Source organism: Lepus europaeus, chromosome 2 (assembly GCF_033115175.1).
Source record: "Lepus europaeus isolate LE1 chromosome 2, mLepTim1.pri, whole genome shotgun sequence".
NCBI lineage: Eukaryota > Metazoa > Chordata > Mammalia > Lagomorpha > Leporidae > Lepus > Lepus europaeus.
The window spans coordinates 11,853,995-11,871,375 of record NC_084828.1 but is presented as its reverse complement, the minus strand read 5'-3'; the positions used below and the strand labels follow the sequence as shown (position 1 = coordinate 11,871,375).

The window sequence follows — 17,381 nt, the reverse complement described above, 5'->3', positions numbered from 1 at the left end:
ATCATTCCCCAAACAATACAGTCTACCAACTGCTCACTTAGCACTGACCCTGCACTGGGTGCCGTACCGACCTAGGGACAAGGTGAAGCATTCCAGAGGATGTGCGTAGGCTACCAGGGACGTGAGCGTCCTCGGATTTTGTTTATCTCCGGAGTTCCCCAACCCAGTCCCTGCTGGACACAAGGGAGGATGAAGACCCTTTGTCTCAGAACTAAAGGGAAGTCACTGGAAGGGAGTGAGACGTGAGGGCAGGGCTGGGCCAGCCAGCCAGTGCGGAATAAGGATGAGGGCTGGTGTAGCGCGGGGGGGATGGGTATGTGCTATGTTTTGATTCTGACTGCCGAGCCAGCTGGACCCAATGCAGAAGAATCAGTCCTGTCCGGTGACTCAGACGGATATACGTGCCGAGGGGAACACTCTGGGAAAGCGAAGAAAGCGCCCAGAGCCTACGGGCCTGGTCACTTGCTGCTGGAAGAGGACTCCACGGGATCTTATCCAGGCTCAACCCAGGCCAGCATTCCTCCCGTTTGCTGGAAGCTCTCTGCGCACTAGGAAGAACTGGGCTCGGGCAGCAGTGACTCACCCTCCCGAGAGAGCCGCTGGGCTGCGACCACTCCATCTCCTCGTGCCTGGGCAGCTCTGGCCGCTGCTCAGAACGGGGAACTCCTACCCTGGAATTTCCCTCCAGCTTCGCCTGCATCTCAGCATTCTGAGCGATGCCAGCATTACTAGACTATTTAGCGTAAGTCGGATTTATCTCTTAAAAACACCAGCTATTTAAAAAAAATACTAGGACCAGAGATCTTTTTTTTTTTTTTTTTGACAGGCAGAGTGGATAGTGAGAGAGAGAGAGACAGAGAGAAAGGTCTTCCTTTTCCATTGATTCACCCCCCAAATGGCTGCCATGGCCAGCGCGCTGCGCCAATCGGAAGCCGGGAGCCAGGTGCTTCTCCTGGTCTCCCATGCGGGTGCAGGACCCAAGCACTTGGGCCATCCTCCACTGTACTCCCAGGCCACAGCAGAGAGCTGGACTGGAAGAGGAGCAACCGGGACAGAATCCGGCACCCCGACCAGGACTAGAACCCAGGGTGCCGGCACCGCAGGCAGAGGATTAGCCTAGTGAGCCGCGGCGCCAGCCAGACACCTCTTTTTCTTTTTTCTTTTTTTTTTTTTTTAAGATTTATTTATTTTTTACTTGAGAGTCAGAGTTACACAGAGAGAGGAGAGGCAGAGAAAGAGAGAGATCTTCCATCCATTGGTTCACTCTCCAATTGGCCGCAATGGCCAGGACTGCGCCAGTCCGAAGCCAGGAGCCAGGAGCTTCTTCTGGGTCTTCCACGCAGGTGCAGGGGCCCAAGGACTTGGGCCATCTTTTACTGCTGTCCTAGGCCATAGCAGGGAGCTAGATCGGAAGTGAAGCAGCCGGGACTAGAACCGGCGCCCATATGGGATGCTGGCGCTTCAGGCCATGGCGTTAACCTGCTGCGCCACATCGCCGGCCCCAGAAGATGCCTCTTGGGACACCCGCATGTCCTGTCAGAGAAGGTGGGTTCAACCCCAGCTCTCACCCTTGATTTGTTCTCTGCAAATGCAGACTCTGGGTGGCAATGGGTGTTAGATACGCTGGGTCCCGGGAGATCTGGGAGCTCCTGGCTCCTGGCTCCTGGCTTCAGCCTCAGCCCAGCCCTACATTCTGGGCATTTGGGGGACTGAGCTAGCAGATGGAAACTCTTTCTCTGGCTTTGTCTCACTCCTCTCAAATAATTTTTTAAAAGTTTTTCTTTTAAAAAAATGAAGTTAAGATCTATTTAAGTGTATTTTTAATGAATTTCCTTTCTTGGAAAGAAGTGATTTTTTTTTAAGCGGTATTGTGCTAAAATACCCAGGAAGGGCAGTCACCAGGTGTGAATTTGTGTATTCCTATGTGTACACACACAGGTGCACATACCGATGTCTCCCTTGCTGTCTCAGCACCCATGTCTCAACCCACCCTGCCCTCATCCACGCCCCTCCCCTGCCCTCATCCACACCCCTTCCCTACCCTCACCCAAACTCCTCCCCCCCTCACCCACACTCCTCCCCCCCCCCGCCCTCACCCATGCCCCTCCCCCACCCCATCCACGCCCCTCCCCCGCCTTCATCCACACCCCTTCCCTACCCTCACCCACACTCCTACACCCCCCCCCGCCCTCATCCACACCCCTCCCTCGCCCTCCCCCATGCCCCTCCCCCACCCCATCCACGCCCCTCCCCTGCCCTCACCCAATCAGCGCCTTCATCCTCCCCGGGTTCCTCATCAGACTTAGTGCAATGGACCGCCCTCTTCTCTGAGATGCGCACAACCTCACTCCTCAGCGTCCTTTGCCAGCTTTTCTTGCCCTAGGAAACCTCGATGTTGACAGCGTCCTTGGCCCTCCCTCCCCTCTTCATTCCACATTCCTTCTCTAAGCTACAAGGTCCCATGGGAGGAGCTGCAGGTGGACAGCTCTCGGTTGTCCCAAGGATAGGGCAGATGCTGCATCGCTAGCATTTAGTGGGTGAGGCTAGAGAGGCCAAACAGGGTAACATTGCTGAAGGCTGTCCACACCCACCTCCCTCCGCGGGCCCAGGACTCCCCAGCCAGAACCTTCCTCTGAGCTCTGTTATCTCACTTACGCACCCAACAGGCACCGCGCTGCCTACCCATCCCACTATCTTCTCCACACACTGTCTCTCCACCAGGATGTCTTTCCCCAGTGCTCAGCATCACCATCCGGCCAGGTGCTTGAGCAAAGGGCGTCTACTGCTGCCTGTCCACCCCCAACCCAATCACTGACCCCTTCCAGGTCTGCTCCTAAATATCGCAGAACCCACCCGCTTTTCTCTACGTTCACTGCTGGCATCACTATCTCAGCCTGGACTTCTGCAGTGCCTGCTCTCCCTGCATCTCAGCCCCCGTCCTCGTTGGAACCAGGGTCGTCTTGTGACATAGCTGCTCTGTTCTGAGCTCTCTTAAACTGCCCAGTGGCTTCCCACTGCTTTCACGATGCAGCCCCAAATCCCTCGCCCTGCACTCCCCGCCTTCTTCTCCCCTCTCTTGGCCCCTTGCTCTGTTTTCTTTCTCTTTTTTTTTTAAGATTTATTTATTATTTGTTTGAAAGGTGGAGTTACAGAGAGGCAGAGAGAGAGAGAGAGGGAGAGAGAGAGAGAATCTTCCATCTGCTGGTTCACTTCCTAAATGACTGCAATGGCTGGAGCTGGGCCAATCTGAAGCCAGGAGCCAGGAGCTTCTTCCGGGTCTCTCATGTGGGTGCAGGGGCCCAAGGACTTGGGCCATCTTCTACTGCTTTCCCAGGCCATAGCAGAGAGCTGGATTGGAAGTGGAGCAGCTGGGACCCGAACAGGTGCCCATATGAGATGGTACAATACTACAGGCAGCATAGCCCCTCCCTCACTCAACCCCAGCAAACCTTAGCCCTCCTCTCTGCCTGAAATGCCTTTGCCCAGCCCATGGCTAACACCTAACATTTTCCCAGTTTCCTGAATCAGTCCAAATGCCACTTCCTCCAGGAAGCCTTCCCTAACTCTCCTTTCTAGAACTCTGCACAATGACCATGAATCACCTAGGTGCAAAATGGTTTATTTAATGCCCCTCGACCCTCTTGTTCTGTAAGCAGCTGTGCGGGGCTGCAAACCAGGCCAGCCCTGTCCACTGTAAGGGCCGTGGTACCCAGCACAATGTCCAACAGAAACTGCTCAGTCAAAACCTATTGAGTGGATGCAGGTTCCGGTTTCAACAAAGATGCTGAATCAGCAAGAAGGCTGAGTCTCCCAAGATAAGCCCAAGAAGAACTACAGTGAGAAAATTGGAGAAATCAGAGGGGAACAGTTGAGGAGGGCCAGGGGTCTCTGGCTGGGATGCAGGATGTGGGTGCTGGGTGTGGAAAGGGCCACACGGAAGAGGAACTGTGCACTCTGCTCTCGCTCCGCCCCCTGCCGACGCCAGGGACACCCGCGCTGGTGCTGATCTCACTCCAGATATCCCCATAGGAAAATCCAGGTATTTCAGAAGTCCTGTGCCTATGAGGAGCTGGGAGAGGGAGTCAAGGAAAAACAAAACCAGACAGTGGCTTCCTTTTCTGACCCTTCCCTGCCAAAGCCTCAGGCCAAGGAAATTATAGTCCAATGAATGACTCTTATATCGCTTCTCCTGGATATAAAAGGTGGAGAGATGATCGGAGCGGTTGTCTTGCTGGTTGGGGCGTGGCTGAGGGCAGTGCAGGTATCTGGGACTGGTCTGCCCCTCCCCTCTCTCCAGGGGCTGATACAAACCAAAGTCCAGCCTCCTCCCGTGGGCACTGCTTGATGAAGAAGCCAACCCCTCTTGGAAAATGATTCATGGGTCAACACAGCAAGACAGTTGGGAAGCATAGCCATTTTCCAAAAGATACTACTAGATTACAGATTCCAACAGAAGCCGAAATGTTGGCAAAGTCCAAGAAGTTACAATCAGCTGTTTTTCTTCACTTGCTAACTTCTTTCTTAACTTACTAAGAAATAAGGAGAAGTGAGACAAACTACTGTTTCTAAAAAAAGCATAAGAAATAAAGATACATTTATACATGTATAGCATTGTTACATTGTACTCCATAAAAATGTACAAACATTATATGTCAATAAAAAATGTCTAGGGGACAGGGTTTGGTTCAGCCCTTAAAACGTTGTTTGGGAAGGCTGCCTCCTGTATCAGAGGGCCTGAGTTCCTGGCTCTACTCCTGACTGCGACTCTTGTTAAGGTGCACCCTGGGTAGCAGCAGGTGATGGCTCAAATAGTTGAGTCCCTGCCATCTACATGGGAGACCAAGACTGAGTTCCTGGCTCCTGACTTCAGCCTGATCCAGCTTTGATTATCGTGAGCATCTGGGGGATGAACCAGCAGGTGGAAGCGCTGTCTCTCTTTCTCTCTCGCTCTCACACCTACTCTCACTAGCTCTCAGTCTTTCAAATAAACCTACTTAAAAACAGGAAAAGTTCTTGGAAAAACTAATTGTTGAAGGAAAGAACACATTTTTACAGCAATAAACTCAGAATGGATACAACTCAGGGATGAATAGATGAGTTGGGAGTTCAAATTGAGGAAGTCCTTCAAAAGATGAACAAAAAATTTAAAATATTAAAGAAAAGCAAAAAATATGGGACAGTTTATAAATAAATGTTAATACCCCAAAAATCTGTGGACTCAAAAAGAGCAAAAATATCTAGACAATTCATAGTGAAATATGAGACTATCAAAAATGAAGAAAATTCTGGAAAGAGTAGCTCTACCAAGGACCGAAGACAGGATCAGCAACCAATTTCCCAACCACATGAAGACAATGGAACAGTGAGGACAAAGTATTGAGGGAAAACAACCTTAGAACCTTGAAACATGCATGTACTTCACCTAGGTCAAGCTCTGTTTGTTAAGTCCACTAACTTCAGCCCTTAAGGAGATCTGTAGAATCCCATGATAACAGCATCTTAATTAGCGTTTGGTTGAACACCATGTGTGTTCACCAGGAATTTCTAAAGCCACATTACAACTCCACCTGATACCAAGTCTGCTCATGGAATGAAACATTTCATAGCAAGCAGATAAAGTACGCAAAAGTCAGTGGGAACGAATGTTACCGACTTATGAAAACAAAAAACAGAGCCTCAAAAGACTACAAATTAAAAACCATTAAAAATATAAGAAAGAGAGCAAAGAAACCATTGGCTGGATTCTGGGTGATGACTGTACAGGTTTGGGAAGGAATACCCTCAGATGGTCGCGGGTTAGGGCCTAGCTTGGGGGAGGACAAGTGGGTCTATAGATGTTGTTAAATTATTTAAAATAATGCATTAGGGGCCAGCGCTGTGGAGGAGCAGGTAAAGCCACCATCTGCAGTGCCGGCATCCCATATGGGCGCCGGTTCGTGTCCCAGTTGCTCCACTTCCGATTCAGCTCTCTGCTGTGGCCCAGGAGGGCAGTGGAGGATGGCCCAAGATCTTGGGCCCCTGCACCCACGTGGGAGACCAGAAAGAAGCTCCTGGCTCCTGGCATTGGATCGGCACAGCTCCAGCTGTTGTGGGCAATTTGGAAGTGAACCAGCATATGGAAGACCTCTCTCTCTCTCTCTCTCTCTCTCTCTACCTCTGTAACTCCATCTTTCAAATAAATAAATAAATCTTTAAAAAAAAGACTGCCTTTTTCTTTTCCTTCCAGCACTAGTTCATTTCTCAAGCAAGCTTGGGGGACGGTTCAGACACCATAGGACTATGGCAGCCCCAGGGCCCCTGTGCATACCCCATAAGAAGATTGACAGGTGTGGATGGAGAGAACTAAGTCCTGGATGGTGATGCTGGATTTAAAATAAAGTAAGAGAGGAACAAGCTGAGTAATTCTGAGAATCAGAGGGGAAAAGAGGGTCACCTGCTCGTGGTTTGGCCCCTGAGTTGAGGTTGACTGTGATAGAGTCAGCTGCCTCTCTCTCTACATACAAGGCCAAGGGCTTGCAAGGCTGCAAGGCTGTGTTAGTAGAGCTGAAACAGCCACTGTCACCCTCCACCCCATCCCCACTTCCTCCATGTGCCAGGCTGAGGACAGCACCTGCCTATGTGACCACACTATGGTCTGGGGTTTCTCAGGGGGAACCGGCCCCCACTCACCTCACTTATGCAAGTCGGAGGTCAAGTTCCTAGCTTCTCATGGGCTTAGCCGTCCAGAACCTCAGCTAGAACCTGCCAAGAGGAAACCAGGCTGCAGCATCTAGCCTCAGAAGTGAACTTGACCTAGGAGATGACCAGGCCAGAGTTGGGACCAGAGCTGGTCCTCCTGACACTCTTTCCACTGACCCTGGGGAAGCAGGAAGTTGTAGGGTAGGGTCTTTAGGAAGAGAGGGAGCCAACCCACATGAGCACTGTCTCCAGCCTGCAGAAATGCCATCACAAAACTCACCTTCCATCATGAAGCCTTCGATGATACACAAGAGTATCACACATCTAGACTATTCTTTATCCAAACACCTCATTCTCAGCACATAACATTGCCACACACTTCCTGCAAAAAGCAGAAGCTGCCCATCTGGGGACACCCCCCCACCCCCCGCCATGGGATTCTGGTCTGAAACTGTGACCTAAAGCACTCAGACAATAGCAGTCCCCTACATCACACTTGGCAACCTGCATCGCACTTGCCAAAGCATAGAAACCCCCTAGCATGATCACTCAAGCTTAAAAACAGATGCACCCGAGTTATTGACAAGATTGTAATTTGTCTATGTCCTACATATGATTTAGGCCAATACCTGGATTAATGTCAAGATTACAATCTTTATTGTTAAGGTTGTAACTGGTATTGTTAAGATTATACTTGATATTAGTTTTGCATAGGTTTTGGGTCAGCTTGACCCCAGTAACCATGTATTCCCCCTTGATCCTAGCAATCATGCATTCCCCACACAGTTTTGTGATTTTTGCCTTTATAAACCCTGTTGCTTTGAACTTTGGGGTGGAGAGTTCTTTAGGGCATGAGCCCACTCTCCACCGCCAGCAATAAAGGACCGTCAAATTTTATCCATGTGTGGTGCTCCTCTGTTTGCACACCTCTCCTTTCCCCCAGAGGTTGGTAGGTTGCGGTCAAAAGCGTGGGGCTTCATTTCTCAGCAAGCTTGCTCTTTCTGGTGCGCAGCCCCCACCTTGAAGCTATCCAAGGTCCTATCACCCCTGCCATTGAGGGAAATAACAGGGATTCAGAAACTGTGTCAAGAACCAGGACAAAGATCAGTCATCTAGGGAGCCATAGGATCCTTGGTATATTAATGATGCTAATATTACCTTTTTTAGGACAATATCTTTTTAAAGACACACAGACCAATCTTCTATCTGCTGGTTCATTTCCCAAATGCCTGCAACACCTAGGGCAGGGCCAGGCTAAGGTCAGGAGCCCAGAACTCACTCTGGGCAGAGACCCAAGTGCTTGAGCCTCCACCTGCTGTCTTCTGGGGTGTGCATTAGCAGGAAGCTGAACTGAAAGTGGGGGAGCTGGTACCCCATACAGGCTGAACCCCAAGTGGGATCTTAAGTACTGTGCCAAACACTCACCCCATGCTGATTGAACTTTCTAGTCTGATAATTTCAAATTCTCTACCATATCTGAGTCTTATTCTTAAGCCTGCTTTTTCTCTTCAGATTGTGTTTCATTTCCTGTCTTTTAACATGCCTTGTAATTAAAAAAAAAAAGATTTATTTATTTTAAAGGCAGAATTATAGAGAGAGAAGGGGAGAGACAGAGAAAAAGAGATCTTCCACCCACTGGTTCACTCCCTGCATGGCCACAACAGCCATGGATGGTTTAGGTTGAAGCCAGGAGCCTGGGTAGCAGGAACCCAAGTACTTGGTCCATCTTCTGCTGCTTTCCTAGACCCATTAGCTGGGAGCTGGATAGGAAGTGAGCAGCTGGAACTTGAACCGGTGCTCTGACATGGGATGCCAGAGTCAGAGGAGGCAGCTCAAGTCCCTGCACCATGACACTGGCCTCTGCCTTGCAATTTCTTGTTGAAAGCTAAACCTGATGGATCAGATAATAGGAGCTGAGGTGCATAGTCCTTAGTTTGGGGTGTTCCATCTGACATATGGTTAGACTGTTTAATGTTGGCTACAGCTGTGTCAGAGGCTTCAATCTCATCTAGTGGATATCCTAGAAATGCCTTCTTAAATATAATTGTAATCCATTGTTATTGTACTGGAGTGCTGGTGATGTGTGGTAAGGTATTATGTAGAGGAACATTCTATAATCTTATGATGAAATCTCAGGTTGTTTTTGTTTTTGTTTTTTTGTTTTTTATTTATTTATTTATTTTTATTTTTTGACAGGCAGAGTGGACAGTGAGAGAGAGAGAGAGACAGAGAGAAAGGTCTTCCTTTTGCCGTTGGTTCACCCTCCAATGGCCGCCACGGCTAGCGCGCTGCGGCCGGCGCACCGCGCTGTTCCGATGGCAGGAGCCAGGTGCTTCTCCTGGTCCCCCATGGGGTGCAGGGCCCAAGCACTTGGGCCATCCTCCACTGCACTCCCTGGCCACAGCAGAGAGCTGGCCTGGAAGAGGGGCAACCGGGACAGAATCTGGCGCCCTGACCGGGACTAGAACCCGGTGTGCCGGTGCCGCAAGGCGGAGGATTAGCCCAGTGAGCCACGGCGCCGGCCAAGTTGTTGTTTTTTTAAGCTTTTTTATTTATTTATTTGAGAGGTAAGATTTAACAGAGGGAGGGAGAGACATAGGAAAAGAGATTTTCCATCCGCTGGTTCACTCCCCCAAATGGCCACAATGGCCGGAGTTGGGCAAATCCAAAGCCAGGAGCTTCATCTTGATCTCCCACGTGGGTGCAGAGGCCCAAGCACTCTGGCCACCTTCCACTGCCTTCCCAGGCCACAAGCAGAGAGCTGGATCAGAAGAGGAGCAGCTAGGACAGGAACTGGCACCCAGATGGGAGGCTGGTGCCACAGGTAGAGGCTTAGCCTACTATACCACAGGGCTGGCCCATTTTTTTTGTTTGTTTGTTTAACGAGCCTGAATCAATGAGTTGTGACCTTCAGAGAAGTTTCCTAGTCTTTGTTTCCCATATACACACATAAGTAGACAAGAAGGTTAGAGTGAACTACTTGTTTAAGTTCCCTTCTGTGGGATCAGATCGCGTTCTGGAAGAGTAGTTCTCCTTGAAGACAGGTTTTGGTTACTGAACACGCAGGGCACATGTGAGAACAGCTGTTTGCTTCCCCTTGACCAAGCAGGAGCGGACTTTTCTCTGGTTGTCATCATGAGAACCTGATGGGGTTTCTCAGTAAAACTCAATATTTAAAGATTGATTCATTCATTTGAAAGGCAGAGTTACAGAGAGTGAGAGAGAGAGAGAGAGAGAGGTCTTCCATCTGATGGTTCACTCCCCAGACGGAAGTCAGTAGCCTAGAACTTCATCTATGTCTCCCAGGTGGGTGCAGGGGCCCAAGCACCTGGGCCATCTTCTGCTGCTTTCCCAGGTGCGTTAGGAAGGTGGACAGGAAGTGGGGCAGCCGGGACTGGAGCTGGGATGCAGACATCTCAGGGGGTACCTTAACCGGCTGCACCACAATGCCACCACTACCTGCCCTCAGGAGTTTTTATCTCCTCTCTCTCTCTCTCTCTCTTTTTTTAAACAAAAAGATTTATTTGTATCTCTTAATCTAGTCCAGGCTCATCCTCCAGGAACTAGTTGATTACATTTTAAGTTTTCTTGTTGTGTTGGAGGCTGCTGGTCCCAGTCAAATGTGGTTCTCGCACCTGCCCATCACTCCATTTACTGGGGCTACAGTTTCGCTGTGACTCAGCTCAGGGAGGGATCAAGGAAGAGTTGCCAGTTCTCAGTTTGTGCAGCTTTTCTGTTGCTGGGGTTGGGGGAGGGATGGAGTGATGACTTCGAAGCTCTTCATATCTTAGGGTGAACAGCATTTTTTTTTAATCTTCCTCCTGATTATCCAAGTGAAAATTCATTTTGCAGAACATCTGGACAGGAAAAAGAAAAATCACCCATCATTGTCCAAGCTGCAACTGATCACACTTAAGGTATTGATACATTTCTATTTTTATATATATTTATGTAAAAGGGTGCATGGAGTGCACGAAGATGGGCTCTTCCTCCCATGTGCGGTGGCTGAAAACATTTTCAACGCTGAATGTCGTTTGCAACTCACAGGATGCTGGGTGAGTTCCCTTCCCACCTCCCCCCATGGTGGGAACCCTGCGGAGGGCAACATGCGAATTAGGGAATTAGGGCGGTGGCTTCCTCCGTGTGCACCCTGGTGCCTAGCCCACAAAGGGGGACCAGAGAATGTTTAGCTGACTTCATGGATGAGAATGTCCCTTTTTTTCCCCCAGTTTACAAGAAGTAAGAAACACCCTCTGGGGCCGGCGGCTTGGCTCACTAGGTTAATCCTCCGCCTGCGGCGCTGGCATCCCATATGGGTGCCAGTTCTAGTCCAGGCTGCTCCTCTTCCAGTCCAGCTCTCTGCTGTGGCCCGGGAAGGCAGTGGAGGACGGCCCAAGTGCTTGGGCCCTGCACCCGCATGGGAGACCAGGAGGAGGCACCTGGCTCCTGGCTTCAGAGCGGCCATTTGGGGGGTGAACCAACGGAAGGAAGATCTTTCTCTGTCTCTCTCTCTCACTGTAACTCTACCTGTCAAATAAATTTAAAAAAAAAAATCTTAAAAAGAAAACCCACCCTCGTCCTCAGTTTCCTCCGAGGCCAGAAAACGGAAAACAAAAAGTGGGTAGCTCCACTAGAATAACCTGGGTGGCGAGTGTATTTTTTCCCCTTCTTATCCAAAACGATTTTACCATTCGCAGTGTAGAAGCTTAACGTTCAGAGTACACACACACTGTCCCGGGAAAGCGTTGCACGTTGACGGGGGGGCGTATCCTGGGGAAGCAGGCTCATGGAGGGTTTTCGGGTTCCAGAACCTCGGAAACCAGCGGTCAGCGAGTGGGCGGGTCAGCGAGTGGACCAGCCGCGGGAGTGCGAAGGAAGACGTGGGGGAGGCGGCACTCGCACCATTTACCGAGCCTGAGCCTGAGCCTGGGGCTGTTTCAAGTCTTTAAGGCTCACGGCTTCCGTTTTCTGGATCGGAAAACTACAATCCGAGCAGTTCATATAACCGAGACGTAGGGGAGCCCGTGAAGAACCCCTTCACTCGCTCCGCCCTTCTTTCAACACAGTTTGAGTGTCGTCTAAGTCCCAGGCACTACAGTAAGCAATACGGCCCCAAATCCATTGTCCCTTCTCCCTTGCACCTGCCTCGCTGAGGCGGCGGGCTGGTTAGGAGGAGCACCAGGTGGCTGCAGACGCCAGATAATTAGCTCTGGCGGCATTCCCGCCCCGCCACGGCCCCGCCCCGGCCGGCCAGGCCCCGCCCCTCGCTCCCGGCCCTCCCTCCGCCAGGCCCCGCCCCCGAATCCCGCCCCTCAGCGCTGCTCTCGGCCGGAGCTCCGCCAGGCCCCGCCCCCGGCCCCGCCCCGGCCGTCCAGGCCCCGCCCTTCGCTCTCGTCCCTCAGTTCTGCTCCCCGCCCCGCCCCGGCCCCACCCCGGCCGGCCAGGCCCCGCCCCTCGTTCGCGTCCCTCAGCGCCGCTCCCGGCCCTCCCTCCGCCAGGCCCCGCCCCCGAGTCCCTCCCCTCAGCACTGCTCTCGGCCGGAGCTCCTCCAGGCCCCGCCCCCGGCCCCGCCCCGGCCGTCCAGGCCCCGCCCTTCGCTCTCGTCCCTCAGCGCCGCTCCCGGCCCCGCCCCCGAGTCCCGCCCCTCAGCGCCGCTCTCGGCCCCGCCCCTCGGCCGGCCCGGCCGGTCGCCGCTTTCCCTCAGCCAAGCTCTAGGACTGCGCTCCGCGAGCGCGCTCACTTTGCAAGTCCTTCCCTTCCTGCCCGCCGGAGCCGGGTGCGCGGCCACTATCTGGCTGCGCCCTCCTTTGTCTCACGCGGACCCGCGCCGCGGCCGGAGAGGCCGCCGGGAGCGCGCATCGCGGCCGCAGGGCCCGGCTCCGGGCGGCCCGAGCTGGCCTCTCCGAGGGGAGTCGTGCGGCGGCGACATGCCAAGGTGAGGGGACGTGGCGGGGGCGGAGGTGGGGTGCGCGCCCCCGGCCCTCGCGGCCGGCTCCCGGAACCCCCTGCAGCCCCTCTGGTCCGGGGGCTGCCATCCCCGCGTCCTGGGCCCCTGGCCCCGGCGCGACCCTCGGAGACCCCGCCGCCTTCTAGCTGTTGTGGGGCGCCGCGGGCGGTCCCCGTTCATTCATCGTCCTGCTGGGGGGGGGCTTCCTGGGAGTCCAGGTCTCCCCGCTGCCCCTGCCACCTCGCCAAGAGTGCCTGGAGGGTCACCGGGCATTGTCACCTCCAGGCGGGCGTCGTCACATTCCTTAAAACCCACCCGCCTTGCAAAACCGGGGTACCCCGTCAGGCCCGCGCCCCGGGAGACCCCCAGGATTAAGCATGCCTTGTCCCCCGGGAGCGGTCGCCGCGGAGCGCCCTGCGCCCTTAGATCCTCGGCTTGGCGGCCGGAGTTTGGAGAGGGGGTGCGGGGACGCAGCCTGGAGACCCGGGGGGGCCCGTGGCGGGTCGGGGAGAGTGAGGTGCGGCAAAGATGCTCTCCGGGCGCTAGGAGACCTTGGGCGCCCGCGATTCGACCCCAAGCGGATCCCTCAGAACCTGCCGGAGTGAGGCGGAGGCTCTGTCCACTCCTGTATTTGGCTAGCGAGGGCCTGATTGAGAAACTCTGGGTATCCCACTTCCTTTCTGTTTCAGTATTTGTCTTCCATACAACCTAAAGTAACCTGCCCGAGCGAGGCGTCAGAGCCTGGAGGGAGGGCTGGGGCTGGCATCGGAGGCCTGGAGACCCTCTCCGCCCCTGGGGAGAGAGACAGGGAAAGGGACAAGGGAACGTGCAAGGAGCCCTGCTAAAGGTGTGTGTGTGTGTGTGTGTTACTCTTCAAACAGAATCTTATGATTGCCTTATACCTCCAACTTCATAAAAATTTGAATTCAATAAAGCCCCAAAATGAGAAAATTGCAAAATAAGAGATTTAAAAGAGATTGTAGACCAAAGAAATCATAAAAACACAACTGCAGAAGAAATAAATTGGAGGGATGTTTACGAAAAGCAAGAAAGACAGTTGAAAAATAAACGAGAGGGCAGGCGCCGTGGCTCAACAGGCTAATCCTCCGCCTTGCGGCACCGGCACACCAGGTTCTAGTCCTGGCTGGGGCACCGGATTCTGTCCCGGTTGCCCCTCTTCCAGGCCAGCTCTCTGCTGTGGCCCGGGAGTGCAGTGGAGGATGGCCCAAATGCTTGGGCCCTGCACCCCATGGGAGACCAGGAGAAGCACCTGGCTCCTGGCTTCGGATCAGCGCAGTGTGCCAGTGTCGCAGCCATTGGAGGGTGAACCAACGGCAAAGGAAGACCTTTCTCTCTGTCTCTCTCTCTCACTGTCCACTCTGCCTGTCAAAAAAAAAGAAAAGAAAAAGAAACGAGAAATATACCAAGATGTTAGCACTGTTTGGTACTAGATGGTAGAACTAAGGGTGATTGTTACTGTCTTTTTTGTATTTTTTTTAAATTTCAAGGATAAGTTATGTAATCATATTTATATCCATGTATTTTATTTATTCGAAAGGCAGAGAGTGAGAGTGGGAGGGAGAGGCGTGGGGACAGAGAGAGATGTCCCATGTACTGGTTTACTCTCCAAATGCCTGCCATGGCAGGGCTGGGCCAGGCCAAAGCCAGGAACTGGAAATTTGATCCCATTGTCCCAAATGAGTGGCAGGGACTCCAACTACTTGATCCTCCTGGAGTGCGAATTAGCAGGAAGCTGAATCAGGAGTGGTGCCAGGACTGGACCCTAGGCTCTCTGATACGGGACATGGACGTCCCCTGCACCAAACACTCCTCCGTGTATCTGTGTTTCTGAATCCAGCTCATTCCTCATACGTCGATTGCCTAGCCATGTGCCAGGCATCAGGCTGTGCCAGATGGAAGAATAGACACAGTTACACTATTTCTTGGGAGAATGTGAAACAGTGTGTCCCTTGAGAGTTGTCTGTCTGTCTGTCCAGGAGGGGTTGGAATTTGAGAAGGGCTAGGTTTGGGGATTTTTGAGTTCACAGAAGGCAAGGAGGCAGCCAGATAACGTAGAAAGGACTTTATATTTTAGGGACACACTAGGTGGGTAAAGAGAGTGTTTGGGTTGAGGCTACCCAGAGAGAGCAGGGGCTAGCAGTAGGCGGAGTCCCTTCTTATGTGGCTTGTTGACCTGCTAAGTTGGGGGGGGGGGGGTGCACGTCCCTGGTGAAGTTTACAGTGCATCGTCCTAGCAATTTGGCATGTCCCAGGTACAGGGCTTCCCAGAGCAGTAAACATTGCACTAGCCTTTAGATTCTCTGCCTATGACCAGTTTCATCAGGCCTGGGGGTTCAGGGCCCTATCAGGCCTCAGTGACCTAATAGATTCTAACAAGAGGAGCCCTTTCCCCCAGGCATCATCATGCATTTGATCTGGGCCTTGACAACTGATGGTGTTCATGTGAGCGTGAGTGGGAAGGCCAGCTCCAGGGTAGACCTGGGCGGGGGGCAGCAAAGGGGGTGATCTGTCGCCTGGAGCCCCAGGACAAAGCAGAAAGCTGATGATGGCCTTGAATTCACCCTGAGGAGCTTGGGCATTGTCGGAGCAGTGAGCTACAGCCTGCACTGGCTGTATAATTTGTACAGTGCACCCAGAGCAAATAAGAATGCAGGGCCCACTCATTTATGAAGCAGGGAGAAGTTACTAAAGGAACTAAAATATACAGCTTTTCCCCGTGATCTCCTTATTTTTTATTTGCTATTTAAAGTCATTCTGAGTAAAACAAATCATCAGCATGGATTTTACAGTACTTGCTTTTGCAAAGTCAGATTTAATTGCAAGTAAAAGGGTGTTTAATGCTTATGTGCAATCAGGTTCCCTCAAACCAACCAGAAGAAGCCAACTTAAGCCGGACTCAAGAAGGTTGTAAAAGAGGAAGAAAGGGTCTTCCCCAGGCACAGAGCCCCCTCAGGTGTGATGCCGCTGGGGGGCCCATGCAGATCCCCCCCTGTCGCCAGGGCCCCTCTGCCCTGGTGAATGTAGGTGTGTACACACTTGGGCCTGGAGTCCCCCTCTTGGTAGCTGCTGCTCAATCCGGTATGAGGCAGGCTCTGGCAAAGTTGAACGTCGCATCTCTTCCCAAGGACCTGCCATCCCACCCCTCCGTGTACAGACCACACCCAAGGGTCCTTAAACCTTTATTGCTAGATGCCTGGCTCAAGGGTGACCTACAAGCTCATCCCCTCCAGACCCAGAGTCCAGCCAGCCATGCCCTGAGTGAGGCAGGCACCGCCAGGTCAGGGCTGCCCTTGACCTCCCCAGCACTCATGCCAGGAGGGCTTCAGAGAAACACTGTGGGACTCTGCCAGTGTCACCCCGTGGGCACCCATGCAAAGGGTGGCAGAGTCATGGGACACAGCGAGAGGCCTGGCAGGGACTCAGCTGTTGAGAGCACGTCTTGCAGAGCACAGGAGCAGTGCCTGTGTGAGCTGAGGCTCCCACCCTGCTCTGTGCCCCACTGTTCCATCAGCCCCTCACTCACAGGCCACCAGTGCAAAGATAGAATCACTAAGAATTTCAAGGCAGTCACAGAAGCGCATTCAACCAGCAATGTTCCCTTCTGCATGTAGGGCCCTGGAGGGTAGAGGCTGGCCCTCACTGGGGAGATGAGACAGGCATGCCTGAGGGAGACTGATCCATTGGTAGTCAGGGGGAGTTTTAAGGGACTCTATTAACAGTTCAGGCAAGAGGGGCAGGCATTCCCTGAAGTGGTTACGACTCCACTTGGAATACCTGCACCCTGTATGATAGTGCCTGGGCTTGAGTCCCAGCCCCTCTCCCCATTCCAGCTGCCTGCTAATATAACCTGCTAATAGACACCTTCCCACCCACACAGCAGTGCCAGCGGTTGCCACATCTGGGGAGTAAATCAACAAACGGCAGATCCTTTTTGTTTGTCTCTCTGCCCTTTCAAATAAATAAAAAATATTTTTCAAGTTAAAAAACAATTCGGGGGGCTGGTAAAGCTGCCGCCTGCAGTGCCAGCATCCCGCATGGTTGCTGGTTCAAGTCCCAGCTGCTCCACTTCCGATCCAGCTCTCTGCTTGGGAAAGCAGTAGAAGATGGCCCAAGTCCTTGGGCCCCTGCACCCACGTGGGAGACCCGGAAGAAGCTTCTGGCTTCTAGCTTTGGATTGTCCCAGCTCTGGCTGTTGCAGCCATTTGGGGAGTGAACCAGCGATGGAAGCCCTCTCTTTCTCTGCCTCTCCTCTCTGTGTTTAACTCTGACTTTCAAATAAATGAATAAATCTTAAAAAAAAAAAAAAAAAAAAAACACAATTTGGGCTAGAGGGCAAGACTCAAAATTAGATTTTGCAAATAAACAAGAATCTATTTATCAGACACAGAGTTCAGAGTAGAGTTTGGGTCACCAGGAACAAAACAAGAGGAAGAGGCATTCTTGGTGTAGGGCAGGAAAGTGGAACCTGTGTGTTAGAAGTTTGTCCCTAGAGACTGAATATTGATTGCTATGGATACATAACAGAAATGAATATGGGCTGTCAGCAGAAAAAAAAAGGGGGGAGAGACTAAAGGCCTCAGGTTGGGCATTTAAATGAAGGGAGTTGGATCAGATGTGACATCAGCAATCTAGGTGTGCCCAGTGTCACAGCCATGGGCCTCATCCACCACGAAGTGATGACAGGGACTGGCATCGCATCCATCACAAAGGTATCCTAGCAGATGTTTCTAAATGG

General features: G+C 52.3%; 1 protein-coding gene across 2 annotated transcripts in view; it reads left to right on the top strand.

Moving 5' to 3' along the window:
• The first annotated feature begins 12,360 nt into the window (after positions 1-12,360).
• LOC133770187 (interleukin-10 receptor subunit beta-like) overlaps positions 12,361-17,381 on the top strand; it is a 68,140-nt gene continuing 63,119 nt past the window's right edge. The window contains exon 1 of one of the 2 annotated variants that reach the window (XM_062205985.1): positions 12,361-12,613. The gene's annotated coding sequence lies outside the window, so the exon portion shown is untranslated. The remainder of the gene's footprint in view (positions 12,614-17,381) is intronic. The other variant, XM_062205966.1, reaches the window with a different exon arrangement.